This window comes from Nuphar pumila, chromosome 14, assembly GCF_984573655.1.
Source record: "Nuphar pumila chromosome 14, dmNupPumi1.hap1.1, whole genome shotgun sequence".
NCBI classification, from domain to species: Eukaryota; Viridiplantae; Streptophyta; class Magnoliopsida; order Nymphaeales; family Nymphaeaceae; genus Nuphar; species Nuphar pumila.
Genome location: NC_143262.1, coordinates 90,966,059 through 90,983,494, shown reverse-complemented (window position 1 = coordinate 90,983,494; position 17,436 = coordinate 90,966,059). Strand labels below are relative to the sequence as shown.

At 41.2% G+C, this 17,436-nt stretch overlaps 1 long non-coding RNA gene and 1 pseudogene across 2 annotated transcripts; both read left to right on the top strand.

Moving 5' to 3' along the window:
- Positions 1–1,948: 1,948 nt before the first annotated feature.
- Positions 1,949–3,881, top strand: LOC149817402 (uncharacterized). Its single transcript, XR_016427756.1, has 2 exons — positions 1,949–2,162; positions 3,609–3,881. It is a non-coding gene; the product is annotated as an uncharacterized LOC149817402 (long non-coding RNA).
- An 8,411-nt stretch (positions 3,882–12,292) lies between these two features.
- On the top strand, positions 12,293–13,451 carry LOC149817401 (large ribosomal subunit protein uL11 pseudogene; annotated as a pseudogene). The gene has a single exon (XR_016427678.1). The product of XR_016427678.1 is annotated as a large ribosomal subunit protein uL11 pseudogene (transcript).
- Positions 13,452–17,436: the final 3,985 nt, after the last annotated feature.

Here is a 17,436-nt window from a genome sequence, read left to right as displayed (position 1 = left end):
AAACACGGGATGACACCTGGGCGGGGCCCAGTCAGTCTCCACTTGGGTGCGTCCCATGATTCAAACAAGCCCCGAGGGCCTGGTGTGTCTAATTGAAGAATCGAATGCCTTATGTGATGCATACCCACATTGATCTGACACAAATTGGACCTACCCATATAGCCTAACCTGTATAAAGATTATCATACAAGAGGCACAAGCTCATGCACATCACCTTATTCTATGACGTGCTCTCCATGTATAGGCTCCTTATGGGGTAGGGTGGTCCCAGTTTTTGTGGCTGATTGGCCAACCCGGACTAGTTAGACCTAGGTTGTTATGTTTTGTAGAAGGCCTGACCAGGTCCAATTTCTGTCTTCTGTGCCTAGTGAGTCCAGACAATTTTAGTTGATGAGTGGCCTGGTTCCTGGGCCATTGCTCGGGATGAGCTAAGCAGTCTGGTCCTATATTTTTGACCAAATTATTCAACTGGATAGACTCCGGAAAGCCTCAGCAGGTACACCAAGAAGTCGGATGTGGTCCAGGTCGTGCTAGACCCAAATGCGATAATGCAAATCTGAAGCTTGAGCATGAAGTTCAAACCTTAATCTTGATATCAACTGGGTCCAGTGTAGTAATGAGCCAGGATCTGGTCTGAAGGGCTGAAAACAATGATTTTATATGCATTTATCATGCTCTTTTTTAAACCCAAGACTCTTTTCAATTCAATTTTTTCGTTATATATGGAAAGACTGAAATAAAATGATCACAATTTTGGGTATTCGCTTGGGTAAATGCACTTTTCTCCTGATCTTTAATTGTTTCTTTCTCATGTGAAGAGCTTTACATGGGAATGTGTTGGAGTTTTAAAAAGTCTTGTCAGCTCTCACGTGAAAGCTTTCAGGAAGAGGAATGAAAGAATTTGGGCATAAAAAATGATAGGTGGTGAAAAAAACTGAGGCCATTCGTGTCAGCATGGCACTTTTGACCGTGATGATTTGATGTTTGTTTCATTGATGGTAGAAGAAGATTACATCAAGATTGCCCAGTCAGCACTTCGCATGAAACAAATGTGACCCTGGAGTTTAAGGAAAAGTACCATAGGATTGAATTTGGTTAAGGATCAACATAACATTAGTAGAGTCTGAACAAAATTAGGGGTGGCAATCGGATCGGGTTGGCGGGTCAGTATACCTCAACCCAAACCCGACCCATTTATTAAGCGAGTCGGCTGTGGCAAACACAAACCTGATCCGTTTATTAAACGGATAACCCGACATGACCCGCCAACCCGCTTAATAAACTGGTTGGGTGGGGTAAACGGGTTGGCAGGTTAGCGGGTTGGGTTGGGGGGTTGACCCACCCGCCTAACCCGTTTATTAAACGGGGTTGGCATACCCCTAACATGAACCTGATCCGTTTAATAAACGGGTTAGGCAGGTCGACCCATTTATTATACGGGTTCATTTTTGCCCAACCCGAACCCGCCTAAGAGGCGGGTCGTGTCAGGTTTTGCCACCCCTAAACAAAATATCGTTCAAAATCATGATCTGAATATAAAAAGTCAGTCCACACAAGGCCAAATCCAATCCAGGCATACAAGTTCAACCCTGTTTTAAACTGAAAACTGAGGTCAGACCGACCGACCCTTTGCATCCCTAGATACCGGAGCAGGAGGCTGATTAGCTGGTGATGAAATGGTAATCGGCCTCCATGGTTCTAACTTGAGAGTAGAGATGGCAATGGACTTGGGGAGAAGAGAGCCCCGCCTTGCCCGTTTGGACCAGCGATGGAGGACATGAAATGAGAAATGAATCGGGGATGAAGGTTAAAATCAAAACATGTATGGGGATGAATTTACTCTTGCTCCCGCCCCGTCTCCGATCTTCAATTGTCGTTAAAGAAATTATTATTACCCCTCCAATACAAGCCATTATTAATAATAATATAAAGAAGGGTGTGAGGTTGGTTTGGGGAGCTCGCTCGAAGGAAGGATGACGTTAGGAAGAAGAGAGAGGAGGGGGTTCCGAGGATCGAATCAGAATCCCGTTCGACGACGTCGGTGTTAGGGTTAGGGTTTGGGTTAATGCTCAAATGGATCCCTCGGCTCCTCTCAATTTCTACGATTTCCTCGATCGAATGCGTCATTCCTCTTCCGTCGACCTCGTTCGTTCGATCAAAAGGTAGATTAGATCTCTCTCTCTCTCTCTCCTTTGATGAATTCCGTTTGGTTTCCAAGTTTGTCGCATGGATGGTTGATAATTGTGGACTCTGATTAGTTCTCTAAATTTCTGGTTGATTATGTGCTCTTGATGATTGCTTTGATTATGTGGTCCTGATGATTGCTTTTTGCCTCCGATAAGCCGTTCGGATGAATGAATTTCTTCTTTCTTTTTCCTACATTGAGAGTATTAATTTCTGATCAGGGTTTGGTTTTCTTTTGCTGTTCTGCTTGTTGTAGGATGAGTTGTCCAGCATTAGGGTTTCTTTTTCACTGGTGCAATTCAGATGTTAGTTTTAATTTTGTATTTTAGGGTTATGTTGCTTAGGATTTTCCTTCAAGTCGTCCACTTGAACTTGGATGAATTGATATTGCTAATACTATCTTTTATTATTTTTTTATCGTCGATGAGAGCGGGTGAATTGTTGGGATAGTTACTTTTGTTTTCTAGTCTTTGGCGTTGATGATTCTCTTTCCTTTTGTGCATCTTCTTGGAGGCCTCGTTTTCTTAATCTCCCAGAAAACTTATGCATGCCAGGAGTATTTGGGTCATTGTTTAACATTGGCTTTGAGACAAGGGTTTTGGAATTTTCTTGACTGTTTGGAGCCTTGGGATCTAAAAGTGATGGAGTGAGACGAAGGTCTAGGGGCAAGTTCATGTCAAATGCTTTCAAAGGTGTATCTGAAAATTGAAGAAAGCCGATCATATTGGTTTTGTATTTTGGCATTGAGGAAAGCGTGAATCATCTATGGGTTATCACGATTATTAGGCTCGCACATGAATCTTGCTATAGTTTCTCATCACAAGGATACCCGCAGAGGCCTGAAAATGATCAGGAAAACATTTCCGAGTCATGGGCTTGATGCTCGAGGAGGCTTACACCTCAGAAAAATAGTTCTCTCTCTATAAGTTCTAAAATTCCTTAAGTAATTCCATCCATGGGCACTTTGCTCTAAATTGTTGTTGTAAATGTTCCTTTATCCTGCACTTTATAATCTGCATTAATCGATACCCAAAGTGTAGATGTCTGCATGTAATACTGTTTTTCTTTTATCTTGTTACAGGCGACTGTTAATGGCTATTGTATTTTTAAATCAGAAAGTATGTATGTTTTGTCATTTTTATCTGCTTTCATCCAAATTCTTATAGCGAAAAGGATTCACAAAGTTGATATTTAATCTTGTATTCCAGCAAAAACGAACACTGTCTTTGAGGTCTTCTATTGCATCTTAAGTACCATAGCCTTGTGGAAATATCAAAATGATTTTAGGCTGATGTTTTTGCCTTGACCGTTTTATCTTTATCTTGACTGGATGATAGAGTATATTGATTATTCTCAAACAAAATCTCTGCATCTACTTGTACTAAATCTTCTGATTTTGCTATCTTCTATTTGTTGTATTGCAGCTTCATTTCTCATTTAATGCATCTGATGCTGAAAAGGATAGTAAAAGGTTGCAAGATTTCCTTGTGACAATGGAATCTGTCATTAGAGATCATCCTCTGTTGGACGGTGCCACCGAGGAAGAAATTGACAATGCTGTTGAGGTAGATTTTTAACATGCTGAAACATTTTGCAGTAAAAAACATTATAATTTGTGTTTTTTTTTAATATTCTGAGAAAACAAGTGGTGATTATCTTGTTGTCTTCTATTGGATCAGTATCTGCCTATCTGGTCATATCATTTTGCTTCATTTTTGTCCTTTTCCCCCTCTCCTACATTGTTTTGATGTCATTGTATGTTCCCCAGTAGCAACATATCCAAGGAAAGTGTCAAAGTTCTTTTTTTTTGGTTTGGCTAGATAGCACTTTCTTAGATTCATTCTGAAAGGACTCTAATCCTTTACTTTGACTATTTGGCAATAGACCATTTGAACCATCTTATAGATTGTGATGTTTGGCTGCCAAGTTGTTGATCTAGTATGGCTGTGGTTTCTATGGTTAATCTGGCTTTTTGCATTCTCAAAACTTATAAGTACATGGGTGATGCAGATTGTTGTTCTTGATTTTTGCTATGTGTATGTTTTTTTCGTTGCTTTCATTCTTGACCTGCTTTTGTCCTAATGCATCCATTTTCAAATATGTTTCTAATTGCATATTTTGTTGTGTCTGTCATCATGCAGTGTGTGTATATATATATATATATATATATATATATATATATATATATATATATATATATATATATATATATATATATAGAGAGAGAGAGAGAGAGAGAGAGAGAGAGAGAGAGAGATGCTAAATGGGTTTTCTGCTTTTCCGTTTTTTTTTTGCGGTTCCGACCCCATCAATGTGTTCAGCATGGTTGATTTACTAGGAACCCACACCTGGATCATGTGTTTTCAATGAAAAAAATGATATTTGGAGCCTTGAAAATTTACAAAGATTTTGGACCATTGATTTTTTGAACCTTATAAAAACCCACCCATGTTTCGGAATCTATTGCTCCAAGATTTGATCCCTATAAAATCAAGTACATAGATCACATATGTATGGTCAGTTAAAAATAAAATGAAAATGGTCTGAAAAACCCATTTAACATGTTCCCATCATATATATATATATATATATATATATATATATATATATATATATATATATATATATAAACACATTTTTCATGCATGTATGTGCGACCGATGTAAGACCCACAACAACAATCACTCATCAGCCTGTTTCCTCCAGCCGACAAGGAAAACAAAAGCATAACGGAGTAGGCAACACCACGAGCATTTTAACTTCGCAATTGAGAAAACAGTCATACATGTATCAAGATGATACGCATAAGCAAAAGCATAATCATGATAACATGTATTCATGCTAAGTTCTAAGAATATGCAAAGTTGAGACTTTTGTGCTTATGTGAATGTTTACGGGCACATATATAAAGTCACAAAATATATTATTTAATTTTATACTTTGTTCTTCCACGTGTATTAACCTTCTCAAGGTGTACCACATGTTAGTGTTTCTCTCCCACTCTCTTCTCTTTCAACTTCCTTTTTACTGTTTTTTCGATTTTCATCATTTTTCTATCACATTCTTATCCACCCACCGGACTTTTTTTTTCCTTTTTTTAATCTCTCTCCGTCTTACTCCTTTTCTTTTTTATGTACCCTTTTTCAGTTTACTATTTCCACCATTTCATCAAGGCAACAACATCTTGACAAGAAATGTGAACCGGATTCAAAGACTAATATAACAGGTATCTTTTCATATCGGGTCATCTCTTAAGCAATAACTTGACAAGTTACAAAATTCTGACATGTACAATTCTCAAACATGTACAATATATCATTAAGATAGTAACAAAATTAAAGATCCAACTATAAGGGGGCAAAAAAGGCAAGGCCGAAGCTCAATGCTTATCATCCAAGATTTCATCTGTTCTGGAAAAGACCTGGAAACTGGAAACGACTGCCCTTTATATATAGTAATCAAGTGCTGCTTCAACCAATAAAATCTGCCTTATGTCCCAAAATCTGAAAATTTAAGATTGATCTGCGAGAGACGCGATAGAATAACAGGAACAGCATAGAGTGCCTAGAAAGCAGAACCTGTTCCCATCAAACTGACACACTTCAAGGATATAACTTCTAACTACCAAAATCTTCCCATATGACCAAATTAGCTTGACTGTAATGCGTTTGATCAGCTAAAGATCAGAAACTCGAATAAACACTACTTATTGAGGATAAGACAACGAGTAGATAGATCATTGGCTTCTAGGTCGACAAGAAGAACCAACGTCCTGTGACATACTTTGGCTATTATTGGTTCAATTTGGAGCACACATCATCTGCATCCATATCGTTCTTCTAGCATATGATCACGATCAATGCTCAAGACAGGAAAGAACATCCCAGATCACTGAAACAGGGTAGCTTGCATGTTTTCCATTTTGCAGAATGGAACATATATATACACAAACAAGAGTGCTATTGCTACTCCAACATTGGATCACAAATGATTTGCCTACATGGAGAAAACCTTCTCCATCGCTACATGTCTTGTTAGTCTTTTCTGCAGATACATCAACCATACCTAACAAGGTCAAAAGCAGCAGCAAAACAAGTCCCAACAATCATGTCAAATATGACTTAAACCCACAGACTTTAAGACATTCTAGCATATAAAACATCCAAAACCTTTAGAAATCTCACCTGACTCTGAGCATGTTACACAGCGTATCCCAAAAATCCATAATTTCACATCCCAAGAGAAGCTTAGAGCCACCCGTTGACTCTAATAAGGTGACCATAGCCATTGGAATGGACAATTCCGTGCAACAGATGTGTCGGATTTTCCAACTGAAGATAGGCCCAATCTTCCAGATCATTGGCAATCACCCGATGACGGCACGATTTACACCTAAAGTCACAACCGAGTGAAACGATTGTCATTGGCAACTCCACAAAAAAAAAAAAAAAAACGGATGCTATCACATCAAGTCCTGACAGCTTGCAAAGAAATTCCTCAAAAAAATCACTCAACAATTTCTCAAGAAAAATTTGACAACATAATTATGTCAACCCCATGGTTTTGAACTTCAACCAGAATGCAACTCCAATTAGCTTTCAGCATATTTACGATTCAATCTGTTCTCACAAGTTCTACACATGTAATACATCTGATAAACCAAACTCCTTCTTCACCACTGTCCTCGTAGATAGGAATCCACTGAACGAAAACATACTGTGGGATCAAACTCTATCCCAAACTGGAGAAGAGATTATCACACAATTCATATGAACTGAGGGACAGTACAGCGTAATTGAAACTAAGAGCACAAGAAAACGACTTGTGACCGACAGATACTTGCCTTGAATCCAGAGAAGGGAGCAATGACCCACAACCGGTACATGTTTGGGGATACCACCCATCTAAGGAACTACTGTCTGCTCGAATTATGAAGTGGTAACGAGTGTTACACACAGGGAAAGAAAGGCCGTAAACCGGGAGCCGGAATAAAGTTCACTGCCACGATTAGGGAACCTCTATCCCGAAGATACCTCCAGCAAAATGCAGCAATAACGAAAAATCCTTCCCAAGGCCACGCCTGTCACACACGTGTCCACAAGTCATTAGCCTTCTCCACCACCATAAAAAATCCAAACCGGCGAAACGGATCCTCGCCGGAATCCGGCAGGAGAAATAAAATTGAAAAAAAAATATTCAACGTCGAACCAGTAACACCAGATCCGGCCGGAATGCCATGCGATATCGCCGGAATCCGTCAGATTGGGCTTTTCCCGTCAATCGGACGAGAGAGAGAGAGAGAGGAATGATGCCGGCGTTGTCGTGGGTGTTAGGGTTTCTTTTTTTTTCTTTCTTCCTTTATGTTCTATATGTTTTTTCAGAGTTCTAAGTTAGGGCTAGGGCTTCTTCGTTTTCTTTTTTAATTAACTTTTATGGAAACAAAATTTCTCTCACACACATACACAGAGGCGTCTGGTTGAGGAAGATAAAGTTTTCCCTTTTTGTTCTCGGGTGTTTGGGGGAAGAAGGCTGTTTTGGAAATCCGGTTTTTGGGTTCTCTCTCTCTTTTCCCGTTTTTTTTTCTTTCTATGCTCTATGGTCGGGTGTATTCCTTGGTGGGTTGGGAAAAGCCGAAAAGGAAAGAGGGAAAGTGTAATTAGGGACGGGTTATGGGGCTTAGGGGGTTTTCTTTTTTTTGTTGTTGTTGGTTAAGATTAGGGTAGGGGGGTCTGTGGAGGTTGGGGAAAGTTTTCAAGTTGGAGGAAAAGAAAAGGAAAGGAAAGGTGGGGGTGAGTTTTCTCGAGGACCGAGGCGTCCTCAATCTAGGGGCCCTCGATGCGTGTTTTGTTGGTGACGCTTTCTCGAAACGCCCGAGATTCTCTCTATATATACGCTTCTGCCACACAAGAAGAAGCTTTTGAGATTTGAGTGGCTCTCGTAAGCCGTGACAACGGTCTGAACCGGAACTTGTCCGTCCCAGATCTTTATTTTCTTTTGACTAACAAAAAAAAGATGAAAGTACCAAGTAAAAACATGAAAAGTAAAAATATAAACAATCATGTAAAATCGGGATTTTTTATGATTAATATTTGGTGTTATTGAAGGCACAAAATTATATGAAATTATTGAGCTTAAAATGATAGGTTAAAGCATTATCAACTCAATCTGACCACATACACGGTGATTTGTTCGCTAAAGATCAAACCGTGGATGTATTATTTGGATCCAAAATTATGAATTCTCGAGTCATGCATTGTTGACAGTTAGTTTTTGAAAACCTGCATTTGTGTTGATTCAAAAGTCTTTACCCACTAAACGAATCTTATAGACTTGATTTCCAGTTCTAAATAGTTTTGTGCCTTAGATGTTCCCAAATATTAAGCAACCCAATTTCGAATCGTCTTAGAACTGAACTCGACCCTGTTTGTGTGTCAGGCAAATCGCGTGCGGGTTCGCCAGCAAATGATGTTGCGGATAACTTATTGAGGCAAATGGGTAATTTGGATAGTTAAGTACCTTTTAAAAAGTACAGCTGTCAGCGACAGTGATGGGCATTTAACAAGGGATGGCAGTGGGGCGGGGCTGGGGACAAGGTCTCCACCCCCCCCCCCCCCGCCCGGCCTGAAGATTAGAACCTCCATCCCTGGCGGGGATGGATTTTAACCTACACCCCGCCTTCATCCCTGTTTCATGTCCTCCATCCCCTGTTCAAAAGGGGATGAGGCGGGGCAGGGCTATTGCGGGGAAAAGTGGCGGGGACGGAGATAAAGCGGGGATCGTGGTGGGGACGGGGCGGGGAAAAGTGTACGTCCATCCCCGAATGGGGATGGATTTTAACCTTCGTCCCCGCCTCCATCCCCGTTTCATACCCGGTCCAAACGGGGCGAGGCGGGGCCCCGTTTTCCCCCGGTCCACTGCCATCCCTACATTTAACCTGTTTTCATTGCTTTTCTTGTACTGTATCCTGTTGAAAAGACCCTTCACATGGACGAAACTAAATCTTTTTCTTTAGAGATGGCATGAAAATGGGGTTCCACCCCTACCTCGCCCCGTCTGAACCGGAGATGGAGGACATGAAACGGAAATGAAGGGTAAAATCAAAATCCGTGCAATGATGAACCTGCACTTTCCCCAGTCCTCGATTCCCACCTTACCAACCCTGCCTTGTTCCCGATCCTTCTTTAGAAATGGCAGTGGATCAAGAGAAAACAGAGTCCTGCCCCACCTCGCCCCGTTTTAGACTGGAGATGTAGGATTTTGTGATAGAGCGGGGTTGGAAACCTTGTCCCCTGCCCTCACCCTGAACTACTGTCATATGTACTTTTGTAATTTTCTTTGCCAAAAATGTCAGGAACAACTCTCTCTCTCTCTCTCATGACAAAATTTCAAAACTTAGTTAATCGAAGTTCAAACCTGTCTGGTCGATGGCTTGAGGGGAGTTGCTTCCATAGTACCTCAAGCCATGATTTGGGATGCAGGTCCGACTACAGCATAGATCGAGCCCACCAGAGTCTTTCTGCACCTAGTTTGAGTGGCCTAACCCTATGCAACACTTGAAACCAAGCCTTCCTTAACTAGATCGGATCTGGCCTTTGACCGGCATAGGAACCAAAACAAGACTCAAAGAGTGGTGGGTGAAAGCTGTGGTGAGTTTGACTTTTTTGTTGGTGGAGTCAATATTTTCCTTGTGGTCTCAGTGGGTTAAGGAAGCCAGCATGAACCAAGCTCACCTAGCCAAGTCCTGAATGAACTTAGGCGAGCTAACGTTTAAACTTCAAATAGACCCAACTTTCTCCACCCATTCAAAAGCGAATGTTCTGCGGCACCTTCTTCCGTAGAAAACAAATCGGACCACTCCCCCCACAATGGAACTGAATCCATGGAAAGGGGTCCAACGTGTAAAATAGGAGCTGTTTGTAACGCGTCCATGCTTTTCCGCAGAAAATGTCCCTTTTTCTTAACATGCAAATGGGCCTCTAAGAGAGGGAGATGCGCCCACCCCGAGGGACACACCTTAGTTCCATGGACAATGAGCAGACCGATTCATGTCATGTGCCGTAGAATAAGGTTTGTTATTTTTGTACCAACGCGGGCTTAGCTTTGTCTGGTAAGAGCAGATAGTGCACATTACCTTGTGTGACCTATCATCGGACAGGAATGGCTAATCGCAACCCAACCCGTCTGCAGGGGAGGTGCCCTCCCATTGCTTGAGGGGTAGGGCTCCCGCCCAACTCAATTGGTGGAGGGCTCACACTTGTGGGTTGCCCCTATCAGGTGTGCTCCTCCCCGATTTCAGTTTGCCAAAGAATCTGGATCCCAAGAGGGAAACCTAGCTAGGGATGGCAATGGACAGGGGGGGGGAAACCCCGCCCCGTCTCAAGATTAGAACCTCCATCCCCGCACGGGGATGGATTTTAACCTCCACCCCCGCCTTCATCCCTGTTTCATGTCCTCCATCCCCATCCCCGCCTTCATCCCCGGTTCAAACCGGGATGAGGCGGGGCAGGGGCCCGTTTCCCCGTAGTCTATTGCCATCCTTTAGAAGGACGGGGACGGGGCAGGGAGGGGAAAAGTGTAAGTCCATCCCCGAACGGGGATGGATTTTAACCTTCGTCCCCGCCTCCATCCCCGTTTCATACCCTTCATCCCCGGTCCAAACGGGGTGAGGCGGGGCGGGACCCCGCTTTCCCCCGGTCCACTGCCATCCCTAAACCTGGCCATGAACCCGATTTCTGCGCGTTTGGGTCCAATTCTTAGCCAAAATCCACCGCCTCATGGTGTTTTGAGCCCGAGTTCAACCCAAAACCCACTTATTTCAGCTTGTGGGGTTCATGTTTAGTATCTAGATCCACCAGGTTGGGTCCCATAATCTTATTTTAGTCCAACCCCATTCCGAGTTAACCCATTTGAACCCAATGGGTGGCCTAAACATGCCTATACCCATTTAAACTTGTTAACTACCTAAACCTTTTGCCAAGTGCGCATTTGACCCACTAAACCTTTTGCCAAGTGCGCATTTGACCCAGGTGGAACAAATGTAGACATGATTAATTATAATTGGATATAGGAGCATTTGCGATTGGGGCTTTCTATTTTGGCTCATATATTGCAAGTTGATCCACTTGGAGTTATTTTACACCAGCCACAAAGGATAAACAGGTCCAAATGTTCTTTCTATTTGGACCATCAACAAAACGGATCTTACCATTGGTAGCTTCTTTGAATCAGTGCTTAATAGATCCACATTCATTGGAGATTGCTTCATCTTCGTGGTTCTTAGAAGTCAAATTGGATTTGAACAAGTATAATCAGGATCTAGACTTGAGGGAAAGTCTTCTTCAGCCTAGAGAGAATGATGCAAGAGCTGAGTGATACATGTTTGGGTCTACATGGTTTATTAGATCATTTAAGATCCCTATTTTTAGTATTTGCTTTCACAGTTAGATGTTTATCTAGATAAGAAACTTTGGGAGTACCCGTATTTATAGGTTTACTACTAGATTATAACCCTAAATAGTGAAATTTTAGATCAGAATATCCACATTTGCCTATTGTGCAATAGTCTCGTTCTGATTAGGACCTAGGTGATGATTTGAGGTGAAAGGCCCAATTTGACTGTTGAATTTCTTAAAGGTTAAAAAAGAAGCTTTTTGGTAGGTTGGAAGGGTAGGAAGGTCTAATCACGAAATCCTAAGGTCTTGATAAAGTTTATCCTCATTCCCGTGCATCCCAGGCCAAACTAGAAAGCGTTGTTTGATGACAAGTCAGAATGTTTAATGACAAATGGGGTTTTTATGCTATGGTTTTGTAACTTTTGTTCTTAAGCTTCTTCTTTGTCTTGGGTTTCCACACCAAAAGCCCTAGCTACAAAGTTTTCTAATTGTAGCCCCGTTTGGGTTAAAATGGATTGAATTCAGTCAAACCTTTGATCCAAATCTGAATATGATAAATTGTTATTAGATATGGATCTTAAATTAAGACCCAAAATTCTGAATGTGCGCTTGGACCTGATTTAGACCTATGAGTGATTCATGACTTTTCTGGGCTCGGACTCATATTTGGATCTTCAAACTTTTTTATGGATTCGGATTCAGATTTTTTGTCACATTATGTTCTGATCCCGATTCAATCTCACGCCTTTTGCATTTTTAACACATAATACAACTCTTTGTTCCTAACCTTTGCTTACTAGTTTAAGATTAACAAAATAAATCTCAAACTCTGATTCAACTCTCCTACACCTGATATCCGGGCTTGTTTCTTAAAAAATGTGATTAGGATCGGGTCTGTCATAAATCTTGCTTGTACCAAACCCGGATATATCTGAAGAAAACCCTAGCCACTTTCTTTTGCTTCTCTCTCTCTCTCAACCCTCGTCTTCCCCCCTCCCATTTCAGCGTCGATCGAGAGAGAGAGAGAGAGAGAGAGAGAGAGAGAGAGATGCCGCCCAAGTTCGATCCGTCGCAGATCGTGGAGGTGTACGTCCGGGTGACGGGCGGCGAGGTGGGAGCGGCGTCGTCGCTGGCGCCGAAGATCGGGCCGCTCGGTCTCTCCCCGAAGAAGGTGGGAGAGGACATCGCCAAGGAGACGGCCAAGGACTGGAAGGGCCTCCGCGTGACCGTCAAGCTCACCGTCCAGAACAGGCAGGCCAAGGTGGCCGTGGTTCCGTCCGCCGCAGCCCTCGTTATCAAGGCCCTAAAGGAGCCAGAGCGCGACCGCAAGAAGACCAAGAACATCAAGCACAGCGGCAACATCTCTTTGGACGACGTCGTCGAGATCGCCCGCGTCATGCGCCCCAGGTCCATGGCCAAGGACCTCACCGGCACCGTCAAGGAGATCCTCGGTACCTGCGTCTCCGTAGGCTGCACCGTCGACGGCAAGGACCCCAAGGACCTCCAGAACGAGATCGCCGACGGTGACGTCGATGTCCCGGAGGCCTGAGAGCGTCTCATGACGAGTAAACACCACATAAAGAAGAAAAAAATTCCTCCTTTGTTTCGGAATTCTACTTGTTTTCGTTTTCTTCACTTAGTCATTTACAAAGTAATTCCCCTTTTTGGATGTTGCGGAGAGATTTTTGAGTCATAGATGGAGAAGGGAAGATAAGAGGACTCCGGATTTTTTTCCTCTTTCTCCTTTGTGGTTAGCGTACAAGTAATTGAAATTGCTTAATGTTGTTTCGGTTTTTAGGCTCTCAAATGTATCCATTCGTAAAGAGTTGTTTCTATTGTTAGTCTTTTGGAATTTGAGCTTTCTTGGTTTGATTTTTGTTGATGGGTGTAACAATGCATTCTCCAAGCGTACGTTTTATGTTATTAATTAATCGTCTAGAGAAATGAGAGGAATTTTTACTTTCTTCTGTAGTCATGCAAGACCTGTGCACCTTAGCTAATAGAACCTAACTCTACATGTAGTAGGAAGATTACTTAACGATTCTTTTCCGTAGTCCATTATATTTAGAATCACACTATCACGTATCCACTTTCCTGTTTGTTCGTCCATGTATAATGGTTCAGTCTTAATGTAGGGTGATTGTTGGTAGTCTCGTACAGCTTGGGTTTACTAATTTCTTTGGGATTAATGTTTGGGGTGCTTCTTGTACACTGCTAACCATAGTCATTTGATTTTTTGGGAGAATAAAACTCTCTCTTGGTGTCATTGATCTGCAAGTTTGGTAGTTATAGACAGGATAAGATATCCATTCATAGACCATTCTTTTCTTTTTTAATTGGATTCTTTCAAAAACAAGTGTTTGTCAAGCGATGACGATGGTGGTTGATGCAGTTGAGATCTATCTTGAAAGATTTTCTTTTGTTGTGGGACTGCACTCCTTTACTCCAACAAATAAACCATTAAATGTTGTTTTAAGTTTTGATTCTTTTTATCATCATCTCTGAGGATGAGCCCCAGTCGTCTTAAACTTGTAGTATGACAAGTCCATTATCTTATTTCTTTTCATGGTTCATTCTTTCGTTCACTACAAACATTAAAGGAATGATGAAATCTCTCTCTTGACTTGTGATTTTTGATTAGCAGAGCCATAATTGCTGTTTTCTTGTATCATTTAGTTGGTGAACGGGCTTAGTTGAGGGGTTCGGATGACTGTAGCATGAACCCAAACCCATATAATTTGGAGAATGACTTTTAAAATAAATGTTCAGGCTAAAGAGGAGTGCCACCTTCTTGGGGTTCATTACTTTATGAAATTGGATGATAAAGTTAAAGAGGACGATCACCTTATATTAATAGATATCTTGTGCAGCATAGTTTTGGTGATTGACCTCTGTATCAAACAGAATTGACTGTAGTTTAGGGTTGACGAAAATGCCATGAATTTTTTATTCATACATGTGCTGCAATTTGGGCCAGGCTAGGTAGGGTGTCCAGGCACACATTGGTAGTATTGAATCAGGCAAATACGGAATTGGGTATCTAATTGATAGGCTGAACCCCAAGCATAAGACCATTTGTTGTGTGGGTTTCTTTTTCTAATATGAGGGTATTTTATCTTTCTACACTAAAGTTTTTAAATATTTGAAACCTCACAATTTAGGAAATCTTGTGATATATTTATCGAGATTGAATGGAATTGGACTGATTCAGGATGAAGGGGATTTACTCTTTTGGTTTTGAGGAAAAGAAAACCCTTTATCTGGTAGATAGAGTTGACGTCCAAAGCACATGATTCAACAATGGAGCTTAGATATGAGTGATTTCAGGTTTATTGGAGTGCTTCCTTGAGAAAATGTCGGTTCTCATGTAAGCTAGCAATAATTAACATTGTCTTCTAGTGAAAATTTCAACACAGTTGATCGATCCTTGTATCAAATGTTATACTGTTGCATCTGTTTGAGATAAATCAAATGTTATACTGTTGCATCTGTTTGAGATAAACTAACATCACCTATTGATGTCACACTGTTTCCTGGTGATTTGGTGTCCTTGCATCATTGTTGATTTTCTTTAATTAAAGTCTAGGATCATAACATAAGTGTCTTCTACTCGAAGGGATTGTGCAACGTAAGAGACGTGTGAACAGTTACTACTTGCTGATTTGGCAATTTTCTCACTATTGCACTGTTCTGGATTGTAAACCATGTTTGTCAGTTTGTCAGTGTAAGTGTAGCTGGGGATCGCTTCTTGTGGCGGTGCAGACCCCCAGACTGGATCTATTGAAATCCTAATGTTGTAAAAGGAGGTGGCCTTTTCCATCGGAAGACCAATTCTACTATAAAGCGTGTAGAACATCTGATGGCTACTCAACTGATTAGGCTGGTGGTCTTACTTTCGAGGGACATTTGCAGTAAATACATTGTTCACCTGTAGGCCTCAATGCACAATCTTTATCCCATTGCAGGACAAATGCCAAGTGTTCAGGGACTCTGGGTTGGTGCAACCCCTCTTGGGCTTATCGTGTAGAGCGCTTCAGTTCTAGATTTGTTTAGGTTAATTCGAAATACGCTGGCTGGAAGCATCCTACCAAAGTGAAGACAGAGAGAGAGAGAGAGAGAGAGAGAGAGAGCATCCCAATAGTTTGCCTCTAAAGTGATCGCTGTGTAGACTGAATAGGATGTGAATAAAAGTCATGTCCTTGTCTAACGACGATGGACCTCAAATCATGTCATCTCTATGTACATTTGGAAACACAAGCTACCACTGCCTGATCGGATCATTCAGTTTGGTCTGTGTTATGGGTAAAACAGCTCTTTCCAACAAGAAGTTGGTGTGTGAAAAGACGGATTGTTCCATCTGTTTCCGATCTATTTGCATAAGGATATGAGGCAGTTATGAAGGTGAGGAAGAATTTAGATGTTAGTTCCTCATAAAAGGTCTCAATGGCAAATATTGATTATATGTCATTAATTTTTTGACATTTTAACACTAAACAAACGATTTGGCTATTATTGCAATATGGTATTTATATCTTGATGTTCAAAAGTGAAGCTTTTGAACATTGTTAGATTGTACGTTTCTTGTGAATTATAACAAGTTGGAATTAGCGCTTTCTCATGACAGAGAGAACTTGGTAGAGAATCAAAACGGTGCTGTGAGGATTTTGTTGAAGCATGTCAAATTGAGTGTATAAGATGCCTAATGAGTGGAGGAAGAGTACTTTGGTACCTCTATATAAGAATAAGGGTGATATACAAGATTGCACAAACTATCGTGGTATAAAACTCATGAGTCATACTATGAAACTTTGGGAGAGGGTGATTGAGTCTAGGTTGAGGAAGGTTGTCATGATATCGGAGAATCAATTTGGTTTTATGCCTGAAAGATCTGGAAGCTATACATCTTCTTAGACAACTTATTGAGAGAAATAGAGAGAGGAACAAAGATTTGCATATGGTTTTTATTGATTTGGCAAAGGCTTACGATAGAGTACCTAGGGACGTTCTCTGATGGACAATGATGAAAAAAGGTGTTTCTCTCAAGTACATTAGTATAATTAAAGATATGTATGAAGGAGTAGTAACCAATGTCCGCACTTGTGGAGGGGTGACAACCAATTTTCCTATAACGGTTGCGTTACATTAAGGATCTGCTTTAAGCCCTTTCCTATTTGCTATAATGATGGATGAGCTTACGAGATCAATTCAAGAAAATGTGCCGTGGAGTATGTTGTTTGCTGATGATATTGTTTTGATTGATGAGTCTAGAGCTGGGGTTAATGCTAAGTTAGAATTATGGAGACAAACATTAGAAGCAAGAGGTTTTAAGTTGAGTAAGAGTAAGACAGAATACATGGAATGCCGATTTAGTAAGCAACGAAGTAGTGATGGGAGTGTAGTGAAGCTTGGTGAGCAAGAAATACCGGTGGATGATTGTTTCAAATATTTGTGATCTATCATTCAAAAGTATGGAGAAATTGATGGAGATGTAAATCATAGGATAAAGGTTGGGTGGATGAAATGGAAGAGTGCAACTGGAGTGTTGTGCGATCGTAGAATGCCATTGCGGTTGAAGGAAAGGTTTTATAGGACGACTATTAGGCCCGCTTTACTATATAGTACGGAATGTTGAGCTGCCAAGAGACATCATATTAAAAAAATGAGTGTAGCTGAGATGCATATGCTGAGATGGATGTGTGGAAATACAATAAAAGATAAGATTCGAAACGAGGAGATACGTAAGAAGATAGACGTTGCACCCATTGAAAATAAGATGAGAGAGAATCGTTTACGGTGGTTTGGACATATTCGGCGAAGGCCTAATGATGCTCCAGTTAGAAGGATGGAGAAATGGGAAAAT